This window comes from Mytilus edulis, chromosome 6 (genome assembly GCF_963676685.1).
Source record: "Mytilus edulis chromosome 6, xbMytEdul2.2, whole genome shotgun sequence".
Taxonomy (NCBI): domain Eukaryota; kingdom Metazoa; phylum Mollusca; class Bivalvia; order Mytilida; family Mytilidae; genus Mytilus; species Mytilus edulis.
In genome coordinates this window covers 89,374,781-89,388,960 of record NC_092349.1, presented here as the reverse complement: position 1 = coordinate 89,388,960, position 14,180 = coordinate 89,374,781, and the positions used below count along the sequence as shown (strand labels likewise).

The following is a 14,180-nucleotide window of genomic DNA, read 5'->3' as shown; positions in this document are numbered from 1 at the left end:
ATCACAAGGCTCCTATAGGGTCCTGTCCTCAAGTACCTGTGGGAAAGGTAAGTCACTCAGGTTTGTTTACATTGAGGTACTGCTCGGGATATTTCTTGAAATTTTCTATTAAATTATGTCCTACCTGTTCCAATATCGTATTTCTTCTTCGCCATATATATTATCCTCACTGAAAACATACATAAATAATCAAAATACAGGTATAAAGTCCTCCTCTGGGACACTTTTCACTCGCGATTTGAATATTTTCAACCACATTTTAGTAGAAGCTACGGAAGTGACATCGCTAGCGACATCTGTGCGGTATTTTCAAAAGGGCGGTAACCATTTCACATGTTACCTATTCTGTAACTCCCTCCTAAATCAAGAGAACCATAATCACTCCCGATCGATCGATTTCCGAATGGCAATGACGACAACGGTAAAACGCGAGAATTCCGAATATATTTTAAGTAATTGTTTTGGCGCAAAATTATGAACTGAAAAAGAATGACAAATATAAATGAAATGTCAAATAAGTCTAATTTGTTCAACTGGATAATTGATAACATTGAGGAAGGGGCTATAGATGAATCAATTGATTTAATAGATATTAAAGAAAAAACTGCAGCTGAAGGGACATCAGTTGGAAATTTAATAAAACAAATATATAAAAATGTGAAGGTGAAAAATGCACGCAGCAAAAGTAACTGGTGCAAAATGACCAAACGTTACTTTGGTATAAAGTGGAAAATTAATACACCAGTTGTGCTAGATATAAGCACATTTGGAACACATATCCCCATTGATTTTGTCTTGTTATCAAAAACTTTAAGCTGTATAACTATAGGTCATTTTAACAAAACCATAATAAATGGATTGAAGGTGCTTACTGAAGCTCAGTTAAAATTGGACCAAACTTGGACTTTAATGGTTATGGGTAAAAAGATAGACCCTGTTAGCTTAGGGGTAGACAAAACATTTAATTTACCATCATGTTTTGAAATAATAAGACAGTTGCGTTATTGTAATGGTGTTGAGGAAGTTGATGAGTCAATGCAAAATAAAGACTTCTTAAAAGAGCATGTTTCAAAACTTTTTGATGAAAACTCAGAACAAATTAGATACAGGTCAAAATTATGTCAAAAGGTGCTCCCATTTAAAAAATCACACAAAGCATCAGCATCATGTGTGCATTGTAAATGTTTGGAAAAAGCAGTTATTGTTAAAAATTTTCAACTTGAAGAAACAACGAAAAAACCTTTGAATGAGAATTTAAATTCCACAAATGCAACTTGCATAAGATCAAATACAGATCAGGATGTAATACTATCTACAGAAGATAATAATGACATGTCAGAAATTCTAACAAAAATTTTCCCTGAATGTAGTGATAAAATGAAATTATTTTTAATGTCGCAGAAAATGGCAATTGAAAGAAACCCACATGGAAGGCGTTGGAACAGAGACATCGTTCGTCTGTGTCTAACATTATGGTGCAGAAGCCCTAAGGGGTATACAGAACTTAGAAATAGTCAGTTTGTCATCCTCCCTTCTGAGAAATTACTACAAAGATTTAAAAATACTGTAAATCAAGAAGCTGGAATAAATAATGATATGCTTCATTGGATGGCAAATGAGGCCAAGCTAAAAAATATACCACCCGAGGGTTATGAAGGTGGGCTCATTATTGATGAAATGTCGATTCAGCAAGATCTACAGTTAAAAAAGATAAATGGAAAAATAGAATTGATTGGATTTACTGAATTATCTCCAGAGTCAGTAGTTTTTGATAAATTGAAATCCAACAAGAACGAAAGAATTTTAGCGAGTCATGCACTTCAACTTGTATTCCTAGGGTCGACAGGTTTTCGGTTTCCTTTCGCACATTTTCCTGCAAGCACTGCATCTGGACATGAACTCTATTTATTAGTATGGCAATCTGTGAATAGGTTAATGAACTTTGGGTTTAAAATCATGTTTGTTAGCACTGATGGGGCACAGACTAATAGAGACCTCTTTAAGCTTTTAATGCCTGAATTTAGTTCTGCCAAACCAGTAACATGCTCCTTTAATAATATTTACAGTAATGATAAGATAAGTTTCATCATGGATGTTTCTCATGTTATTAAAAAAATTAGGAACAATATCTTAAAAAGTGGAAGTGAATCTCAATGTAAAAGACATATGAAGTTTGAAGGTAATTTTATTGAATGGAATCATTTCAAAAGGGCTTATTCATGGGATATTTCAACCCATCCCTTTCCAGTGCATCATAAATTGTCACAAGATCATTTTTATCTGACATCAGAGGCAAAAATGCGCAATCACTTAGCAGAAGATGTACTGAATGCTGATATGTATCATTTGATGAAGCTGTATCAACAAACTTTGGGAGAATCAGGCTCTATGTTAAATGCTACTGTCAAATTATTGTCAAATACAAGTGTTCTGATAGCAAATTTTAGGGATAATAGGGCTATAACTGACTTAAGTGATGACAGATTAAGACAGAACCATGATGTAATGGATTTTTTCATTAAATGGGAAAAAAGTATTCAATTGGACACAACTGTCAAGCAAAAAGAAATGTGTATGATATCTCACCAAACCAGGCAGGACATAGTTTCATGTATTTTAGGATTTGAAGAATATTGTCAGTATAGGTTAAAAAACAACAATGCCTCTGTTATCCCCAGTAGACTAAATAGTGACGTTATTGAGAACGTATTTTGCCAACAGCGCACTTTACATAGTGGCGCCAACACAAATCCTACATACCTTGGTTACTGTCATGCAATGAACTCCGTCATCTTGGGCCAAACAACAGTGTCAAGAAAATCAAATACTGGTGGTGATACAGCACAACCTCCAACACAACAAAATCAAGTAAAGGTATAAAATAAGTCACTTCCAATATATACATTATGTACACTTTATCTGTTTTCATGTAGTCCTGAAATTAAAAAGAAATGTCACAAATATAATGCATGCATAAAATAAATAAGAACAATTTCATTACTAGCTGCCATTTATTATGGCGCTTTTGTGTGATGAAAGGGAGAGTACTGTAAGTGATGAGATACATGTATAATTCAAATTTAGATTGAAAAAGTATATTCAATACTACAGAACAAATTACTCATACTGAACATGCTGAATTTAGTAGTTTGAATAAAAAAAAAGATGTGGTGTGATTGCCAATGAGACAACTCTTCACAAGAGACCAAATGACACAGAAATTAACAACTACATGTATAATATGTTACTATACTTCCTTCAACAATGAGCAAAGCCCATACGGCATAGTCAGCTATAAAAGGCAAGAAATGACAAATGTAAAACAATTCAAAAGACAAAACTAACGGCCTAATTTATGTACAAAAAAATATCAAAAAACCCATATGTAATACAGCAACAAATGACAACCACTGAATTACAGGCTCCTGACTTGGGACAGGCACATACAATGTACATACATAATGTGGCAGGGTTAATGGTTGAAGCTCAAAAGATCTTCTTATAATTTCAAAATAAGGTTTATTGAGATTTGTTTTCTTTAAAAGGTAATTATTGGTTTACTTTTATTATAAGAGTAAGGAGGAAAAAAATCACCTCCCCCCCCCCCCCCCCCCCCCCCACAAACACACACACACACACATTTTCTGAAAAAAAGAATCAAGTTAATAAAATGAAAATTGTGTTAGATGTATTATAACATATATAGATGGTGAAGATTGGATCAATTGGACATCAGTGTTGAAATAATATTTTCTTTGCCAAAACATCTGTAATTTCTTCTTTCCTTTTCTTGGAGGAAATTGTAATTGTAATGTCTTTGCAAATTAGTAATAAGTCTTTTTTGTGAAAGAGCTGTCATTTAAAAAAACAACATTTTGGCTTGCTATATTTTTTAAAGAACCATACCCCTTTCCCTCCTATTGCAAAAAAAAATCCATTATTAACAGAAGCTTTTATTCAACCATCATTCTTAATTTGAGAGAAATTTCAAAATGAGTTTGTATTAAAAAAAGAAAACCCTCCAAATTATTTTCTCTAACCCCTCTTTTAACTTGGAATTATCTAGTTCCTTAACATAATCAAGTATACTTGCTTACTTTATTATAAGCACAAGGGACAAGTGAATGACCCGTCCTCCTCAGTCAAACATGCCCATTCTGCTTCATCCTCTAAATTAACACATTGCCGATGAAACCATAATGTGCAAACATCACAATTAATCCAATCTTCACCGTCTATATATGTTTTATTACATATAGCACAATTTTCATCCTCTATTGTCTCTTCTACTTTCTTGGTTTTTTTCCCTTTTCCTTTCCCCTTTCCTTTAGATTTTTTTTTGCCATAATTTCTTGTCCTTTTTGTTTTAGTCAGTGTTGAAGGAGCAGTCCCAGACAAACTAGTTTCTGGTTCAGAAGAAACATGTAGAGAGCCAGAGGGCCCAATCATGTCATCATGCACTGATTGTTCAGAGACAGGCACAGACTGAGAGATCCCACTAGGTCCGGGCTGAGGTTCATAAGAATCAGGTATATTTAGAGTTTCAATACATGTATCACTATCTAATATTTTCTTTGCCAAAACATTGGTAATTTCTTCTTTCCTTTTCTGGGAGGAAATTTTAATTTTAATGTCTTTGCAAATTAGTAATAAGTCTTTTTTGGTGAAAGAGTAGTCATTTAAATATTTTGGATTCTGAAGAAGTTCTGATTTAAGACGCAAGAAGGATGACTGTTTATTGGTTGATTTGTCTTCGGTATAAAATTTCATGTCAAACTTTTTGATAGATTTCTTTCCCTTTTCAGTCACTTTTTTTCTCAATGCCTTTCCTTTTTCTCTTTTTAAAAAAGCCAGAAAATCTCTTCTAAACTGACTCAAGCTTACTTTCAGAAACAAAGTCACAACTGACTGGAATAAAATGAGAAAGTTGTCAACAGCTGTTGCCATGGAATTAAGTAATGTGCGAATGTCATGGTCATTCTCACATTCATCCTCAGAAGAGGTGGTAACGGATGAGGTCACGCACATTAACCATGCCTCATATAACTCGTAGTCATCAAACAGTTGCTTTAAAGAATCATTATACAAATTTTTACCATATATGACTAAATTTTCATGGGTCAATTTTTGGCGGCATTGAATTTCAAGCTTTTGAAAAAAATCAAAAGCAGAGTCAGAAATATTTGTTAGTCCCTCACGCTGATTTTGTTTACGCTTAATTTCATCTAAACTAGTTTTATCAGTAGATACATCTACTAACTCACCAAAGGTACAGCACATTGAATTCAAAATGTTCATTTTATTTTGTAAATCTTTCAGTTCCTTTTCTTTACCTTTTGCAAATAATGAGTTTCTTATCTTCTGTGACAAATTGTGCTTTAATTTTGCAATCACATACCCACTGATATATCTAATTTTGCCCTTTCCAGCAGGATCTAACTCTTGAGTTAAAGATGGTTTAGGTAAGGGTTCAGGTGAAGTCAGATGCAGATGAGAAGATAAAGTTTCAAAAAACTTTCTTTCAATGTAAAATAATACAGATGTTAAAAGTCTATAAGCTGGACCTTTCAATTCTTGTAGTTCATACTTTTTAAGCAGAACAGAAGTGCTACATTCATATTCTTCTGAATTTATGTGTTTATTGAATTTAATAAAAAAATCATTCCTATGCTTCTGAGTGTATTTATCCTTATCTTCAGGGAAGCAGTTCAGCCCTATGTCATCAATAATTGATGCCTGCTGATCAAACCAATCATTGAATAAATTAAAGTTTTTAAGAATTAATTCTTTAAAATATAAGATCTGCTCTTCTGCAGGGGTATCCAAAAATTCTAATAAAACATTGTCAAAGGCCAGCTTTGAAGGGAGAGGATCAGTAGAGAATACTTTCTGGTTGTCATCAGTTAAAATTGTATCTAAAAATTCAAGTTTTTCTATTTCAGAATCTGAAAAATCTGAATCATTATCAAAATCAATAAAATCTTTCTCAAATGTTTTGCTGCATGCATCACTATCACTAGAAGCTGATTCAGTTTCTGAATATGAAAGTTTTTCAAGTTGAGTTTTATTTCGGCAACATGTTAAATCTTGGTTAAGCTCACCTACACTGAATGATTCATAAAAGTTCAATACATATCCTGGATGCTTTTTGCAAAGATGTTTTTTGAAATTGACTACTTTTAAACCATTTACAGACACTGCTCTTCCCACTGCGACACCTAATTGACCTGGTTGAACACTGTGTTGGCAATTTACTGTTACATTTTCTAAACTCATACCTTGGGCTTTATGAATTGTAAGTGCATAAGCTAATTTTAATGGCAGTTGAATGCGCTTTGCAATAATAATTTTCCCAACAGGATCATAAGTGGAAAAAATTTCTGCTCCAATATTTGCCGTAACTATTTTCTCACCAATTTTGAAATTAACATCAACAGATTTATTATGCAGTTGAACAGCAATACCACGAACACCATTCACTAAAACATCACTAAGATTTTTGATCAACATAACAGGACACCCTACCTTTAGCCCTAAATTCTTTGGCGCTAAAAACTTGTTTATATAGTGTGCAGAACCTTCATCTACTGAATGGTATGTTTGAAGCTCTCCTTGTATTTGATTTAGTTTATTATAATTGAACATATCAACGTCAATGTTTCTAGCAAAAAGTTGGACACTGCCTGCTTCATCCTGCAGAGGTCTATTTAATGATTGTAGAAATGCTACTGATTCATCTGAAGGATCCCCAACCTCTAATTCATTAATACATGTTATCAAATTATGTTCGTCTTGTCGGTGTACAATATGTAAATTGATCTTGTGGGGGAAATAACTCTCAAACCATGGTAAACGAAAACAGAGGTTGCCAGGGTCACCATACAGTTCATTTGAAACTGGTGGAAGCTGATAAAAATCTCCTACAAGAATAACTTGAATGTTTCCAAATATATCTGGAGAGTTCCTAATTTGCCTACACAAAACCTGGACCTGATTTAAAACTTTAGAGCTAACCATTGAAATCTCATCAATAATTAAAGTTTCAACAGATTCAATATTGGATTTGGCAACTGTGTATCTCTCATCTGTTCTAAGTAAATGAACAATTTCCTCTATTAAATACCTTCCGTCCCTTATTCCTGACCACTTGTGAAGTGTTTGTGCACCTAGGTTGCCGTAGTGTGTGGCAGCGATACCAGTTGAACACACGATAGAGACGTTTTTCTTTTGACTATATCTCATAAATTCAACAATTTTCTCAACAAGAAATGTCTTACCAGTGCCTGCTTGGCCTGAAATCAGTAAATTATGGCCATTAACGGCCAAATTGAATGCGAATTTCTGGTCTTCATCCATTATTGTTGTTGTTGTCTGTTGTTATAAAATTTCCCGCAAAATATATTCGGAATTCTCGCGTTTTACCGTTGTCGTCATTGCCATTCGGAAATCGATCGATCGGGAGTGATTATGGTTCTCTTGATTTAGGAGGGAGTTACAGAATAGGTAACATGTGAAATGGTTACCGCCCTTTTGAAAATACCGCACAGATGTCGCTAGCGATGTCACTTCCGTAGCTTCTACTAAAATGTGGTTGAAAATATTCAAATCGCGAGTGAAAAGTGTCCCAGAGGAGGACTTTATACCTGTATTTTGATTATTTATGTATGTTTTCAGTGAGGATAATATATATGGCGAAGAAGAAATACGATATTGGAACAGGTAGGACATAATTTAATAGAAAATTTCAAGAAATATCCCGAGCAGTACCTCAATGTAAACAAACCTGAGTGACTTACCTTTCCGCCTATACATATATCAGAAACCCCAAATTTTAGAAACTGGTATTTGATAGTATTCCTTGCATTTGAAGTGATAAATAGCATACAGAGAGCTGAATATAAGCGAAAATAATGATATTTTTGCTCGATTAAAAAAAAAAAAAAAAGGGGGAGGGGGGCATCACAAGGCTCCTATAGGGTCCTGTCCTCAAGTACCTGTGTCTTTGAGGTGTCTTGGATGAACTGGATCCTTAACTTTGAAATGAATGTTTCTTGCATTCATTTTGGTAAGATTCCCAGCCTTATGAAAGAGTGTGCTTTGAGTGTTGTTTGAATCTGATTTATTTGAGAGATTTTAGTATAAATGTTAGAAAGAGAGATTTAATCTATTTTTATGAATGACCTTGACCTTTTCATTGTCAAGAATCGGTTCGGTCCGTAATGCGCATGCGTCACTGGTCATAGATTTGATCTATGAATTCGATATATAGAAGTCAACGGGAAATATATTTCATTTGACGATTTAAACATTTTCTTATAAAAAAATCGTTTCACCTTTGTTTGCATTATGTTCTTCAATATTTTAGCAAACAGGTAATATTTTTATTTATTTTTTCGGATTTTTCTTTCTTGATACCAATTTAACTTTAGTAACAGTCATTGTTACAAATACTTACATGGTAAAAAGTAATTGATAACCAATAAGGGCACATCTTAAAAAAATATTTTAAAATACTAAATCAAAGTACATTTATTTGACCTTGTTATCATTAAAAAGTAGAAAGATTGCAGCATCTTTTGATATAAGTTTCGACATTTAAAAATATATTACTCTTGATACCATCTTTTATACAAAAATGAACATTTTACCAATATTCAATGACGAGCGTCACGATTAGTGTAAAATGATATACACGAGCACTAAGATGTCATGCGGCGCTGTATATATCATTATACATCACAAACTAGATTTTTCGTATTTAAAATTAGTAATTTATTAATGTTTTAATTGGTATATGTTTAAAAATTTTACTGTACACGTTATCTTCGTTGCAACTGAAATTATATACACATGTATAAGTCTATATGTCGTATTAAACATAAATAAAATATTTAAAAAACATTGGTTTAAAATTAATCGTGCACTATTATTTTCAAATTAAAAAAACAACTTGAAATACATTATAGTCAATATGTTTCAAATTTATTTACATGAACATTTTATAAGTATAAGCAGCTTACTATACAAATATTCAAAATTAGGTAATAGTATAATCTCTATGAGAAGGTCGATATATGATCACAACGTGACAAAACCAATAAAGTTAAGATTAGGTTAATTAAAAAGAAGTAAAAGAGAGCTGCAGGTACATGAGGATATACTAAACAAGAGTAGGTGGTCGACTCTGGTATAAGGTTGTATCAATATCAATCATTCATCATCACATATTTATATATGGCCAAGAGATTCAGTGTACGAAACAATGAAACAAGAATAACTATATATTTTTTCTCGATATGATGGCAAAACAGTACTGTAAATTGTCATAATAATAACGTGGAGCTTCTCTGTACCGGTTATACAATATATAACGTTTCCTTCAAAGATATGAGAGTTTAGTAAAAACAAACGAATATTTCGTGCATGATAGAATAATAAAGGATATCGGGTATCAACCCATGACAGAAATATATAGTTTGATGACAAATTATTTCTTGAAAGAGAAAATAAAATAAATACAGCATTACTCTTCACAAAAGAAGAATGACCAGTGTCGTATCCTTTCTTTCAAATTAAACACAGAATATAGTGCGTGTGTCATTTATTACTTTGTAGCATGTTTAAGAGATCACTTTTGGGTGGTGCCGTTTAGATGAAATGGTTCACCAGTTTAGAATACCCTTGATCTGAACATGGAAGTAAAATGTCAATATAACACTTCCATGATCTGTACATAGTATGCGGTAGTTACATTGTCCACTTGTAATATTGTAAAGTAAGATGTTTGATAACCTCCCGCGGAGTACATGTATGATAGGAGATAAACAACTTGTAAATAGTCGATCGATACAATATTGATACTTTTTGCTAGAATATTTTTCTCTAAGAACCGCATCTCATATTTGTGCAATTATTAATGTGAGTTTGGTTTATTTCTTTCTCTACTATGCATAATTAAGACTGTTTGGTGTCGAGACATAGCGAGTTTATTTCATAAAGAGTTGTTAATTACGCCAATATTTTTATAAAAAAAATATTTCAGTTAACAATTCTCGTATTGGTGCTTTTGGCAAAGACCCCCTTTTTTTCTCGATTGAAACAATTTGTATTTTAATTTTATTCCATATGTCAACTAATTAACGCCTTTTTTGCCATGCATGGCGTTGTCAGTATTTTTAAGTTTGTTTTTTTCGACTTTTTAGTCATGAGTGTCCCCTTGGTGTCTGCAGCCTATCATACGGTTTTGAAAGATTGACCCGACGGACTACGCCATCAAAAATAAGAATATAAAATATGATTGATCATTTTATATCAATCAACGAAGAATCTGGGCTATTCTTATGACCAACACTAGGCTTCTTTGTATGTCATTCTCTATAGGAGTATTAGTACTGAGTTCAAAACGTATTGTTCCAACTTCTCTTGTATCCCACAACCCTTTTAAGTAGATTTTGCGCACTAGTATTCACGACTTGAGTTCATAGGCTTACAAGTTATTAAAGTTTGAAATTTGTATTAAGTATTCAATTTGTACTTTTATGGTTATAGGACCTGAATAACTTCAGTTTGCGTTCATGTCAGAAAAAAACGAGCCGCGTCTGTACGGGCTATCACAAGACAACCATTTCTGGTCGTAAGCATTACTTTCTTTACGTGTATAGACATTTTATTGATAACTATTCATAATATTACAATGGGATTGAATTGTAATATAGCCTAACGTCCTATGGTTCCTTCGTTAACATATAGTATTGGATTGGGTCAAAATAATTGTGGAGAAAAACACACTTATTTCTTTAAATGCAACTTATGTTTATGTACGAATAATATGACCGAATTCTATGATTATATATATTTGTTCCAAGCCAGGACCATGTAGACTGAGTATTGCCATATCTAGGCGTTATTTGGTTATTTCTGTCATTTGGTTGCTGTCTCTTTGCCTTTAACATCATCTTTTATTATATCTCAATTAAAACACATTTATGTTATGCTTGTGACGTGACGACTTTCAAATTGATGAATGTTGCTCGAGTAAACGATTGCCGATTTATCGAATGAGCAAAAGAATGGAGAGCTATATTTATTTAACTGGCAAACTTTTATATCAAAGGTTCAAATTACGAAAAGAAAAAAAAGAAAAAAACCGACCTACAATTATTACTTGAGCGAAATGTTAAGTGGTATTAACACACCCCCAGATTTTTTAAACAAATCCCCATCATTCCTCGAAAAAAAAATGATAATAAAAATTCTAATTAAAAAAATAATAATATAAAGCTTAAAACAAAAGACACGTTGTTAATTGTAACAACCAGCTAACGCTCAGAGCTAACGTATCAAAACTGAAATAAAATAGAGAATGGAAACAGGGAATGTGTCAAAGCAAGGATTTGTATAGTAAGATCTTACTATACAAATCCTTGGTCAATATAATACTTCCATGGTCAAAGGGACAGCAGCTTGTTATAGATGCGTTCATAAGAATGGGTTTTACGAAATTTTTTAGAAAACTATATCCAAAATGTCAACATAGTCGGTTCTTGATATATTAACAATTTCCATGATATAATCAGAAAATTTATTGTGTATGTTTACAACATGAATTTTAAGATAAGAGACAAAAAGTACAAGGTGCTAATTGCCAGACCTCGATATTAAACCACACACGCTGGGATGGATTGATAACAATGTATGCTAGAGTTATCAGTCCTTGAAATAAATTTATTGACAAGATTGGATTACCTCCCTTAAACCGGACTAATTCTTGGCAATGTGTCATGTAGTCATGAAATGACATTGGTATATCCAATGTGATGTAATTAACAGTACAATTGTACTTGTACTTAATGTTTTTAGTATTGAAATAAGATTACTTATTTGTAATTGTAAATTCGAGATGAAAGATAAAGATTAGTATAGTTTATTATGAATTGTATAACGCCTTTAAGATATTAAAGTCAGATTACCTATTATTGTCATACATTGTTTACAGAACCATATTTGATGTGAACCTCTGTTACCATTACTGTAGAAGTATGAAGATCGTTACTGTTAGTATTAGTTAGATTGTCGATGTTAGTTATTAAACTCAGTTCCACAGACTGGGTTTATAATAATTATATGATTACATCATTGTTGAATAAAGAACCCTAGACTAAGATGAAATGGACTTGTTATTATTTGACCGTCCAGAAATCACCTTTTACATTGATAATAGTTGATAATTCATGGCTCGATCAAATTTCCTAGAGTTATCCAGTCTTACTTTACATCCAATGGCAATATGGCCACATCTCCAACATGTTTTCTGATGTTTCGCTTTTCTCTTATTCATATTCAATGGTATATATGCTATAGTTTCATCAGGTGTTTGGTGTATCAGATCTGTCCTGTTATGCTTACTGTTGTTGATCAACAGCTCTTGTCGTTTTTCTAAAAGTTCAATCTGTGACATCAATTGCTTGACTACGGCCTCCAGTTCGTTCTTATCCTTTTTCTTTGGTACATTTTCTCTCTTAGCTGGTGTTGGTTTCTTTTCAACTGGAGGTGTGTTCTCTTTAGTATATTCCTTCTGTTGATGTTCCAATTCTAGCATCGCCAATAAAAGATGGTTGTAATCCTTGATCGTATCAAACTTGTATCCTGATATTCTCTTGAGTTCCGGTTTTAATCCTTTCCAAAACATTGATCGTAATATATCTTCTACATCTTCCTCATAAATCTTTCCTTGTCGGCGTGCTTTGTTGTAAATGTCTTCTAGGCGACATCCCCAGGTGGAAACATCTTCATGTTGTTCCTGTCTGGCTGTGTAAAACTGTGCCAATAACGCTTCCTTTGGATCTACAATTCCATAAATGCTATCCATCTTGTCAATGATGTCGTCGACAGTAGCTTTAGGGCCTAATCGCATGACTATCTTGCTAGGTTCTCCTCTTAGTGAACGTCTAATGGCCTGAGCAATTACTTCATGTGCGTAGTTTTCTATAAGACATAACACTTGATACCTCCATACTTCATAGGTGTTGTCTCCGGAGAAAGTAGGAATCCTTGGTATGTATCCAGTGTATAAAGATTTCTGTGTTGAGAACTCCTTCATCCAATCTTTAAATGCATCTGGAGATTCTGCATTTGGCTTCATATGCATATCCTTGAAGGCAGCAATAATGTTCCGAACTTCCTCTTCCGTTAATGTTTTGCAGTCGCATAAAAATGAGTTGAAAAAGGCTGAACATAGTATGTTTTTATTATCAAAAAAAGTTTCATGAAATTCTGTTGTGGTTTCAGAGAAGTTGTGATGACAAGAACGTTTAACAGGACTGACGGACAGACAGATGGATATAATAACCTAGTTGTACAAATTATACTTTATGTATTGCTGTTTGTTTGTTCCACTTTAGCTTAAGGTATCGTGAAGGTATGCAATTTTTTTTTTATTCCCACTGCATTTATGTAGATATAGGAAGATTTATAAAAGTAAACCATTATAGGTCAATGTACAGCCTTCAATGCCGGTCTCAAGTCAGGAACATCTAGCCTTTGTTTTTCTGTTTTGGTTCTTTTACATGTTATAGAGTAAATTTCACTGACCAGTATACATTTTTGGTAAGGGGTCTGCTGTAGCCAGGGGTGGTGCCAGATTTTCTAACTGTGTTGAAGACCCATTGGTGGCCATGGGCTGTTTTATGCTCTTTGGTTGGATTGTTTGGAAATTGAAAAAGCAAAAAGTTACATGTTTATTTTGTTTCATCTAGTCTTTTTTTAACTAGCCAATATTCCCATTATATTTTACTGAATGGAAGAACTGTGTGATACTCAAGATTTTCTCTCTTATGTTTGAATCAATGTTCTCCTACAATGGTGTGTCCTATCCCTTCTTGTGTGTGTGTGCTTTTTTTTTTTTTGCTTATTATTCAGGTCTATTCATTTCTGTCAGCTATAATAATGTTTTTCTTTCTTGATTTTTTTTTTATTACCTTGGGAGTATTTCTTTTCAGACTAACACAAAAGAATTTGTTTCAGATTTTATTAGCACTATCATAATCGATCTTATATGACTTTTAAATAACAAATGATGGTACTATATTATAAATAATATATCTCAGGAGATCAGAAATAAGGATAACAAATATTGCCAAACGTAACACATGATTTTTTTAATTCTATTCCAGAAGAAGGAA

General features: G+C 33.0%; 1 long non-coding RNA gene across 1 annotated transcript; it reads right to left on the bottom strand.

Moving 5' to 3' along the window:
• Positions 1 to 123: 123 nt before the first annotated feature.
• Positions 124 to 7,951, bottom strand: LOC139528851 (uncharacterized). The gene is made up of 2 exons (XR_011665694.1): positions 7,278 to 7,951; positions 124 to 169 (listed from the first exon to the last, which is right to left on the bottom strand). It is a non-coding gene; the product is annotated as an uncharacterized lncRNA (long non-coding RNA).
• Between the last annotated feature and the right edge of the window lie 6,229 nt (positions 7,952 to 14,180).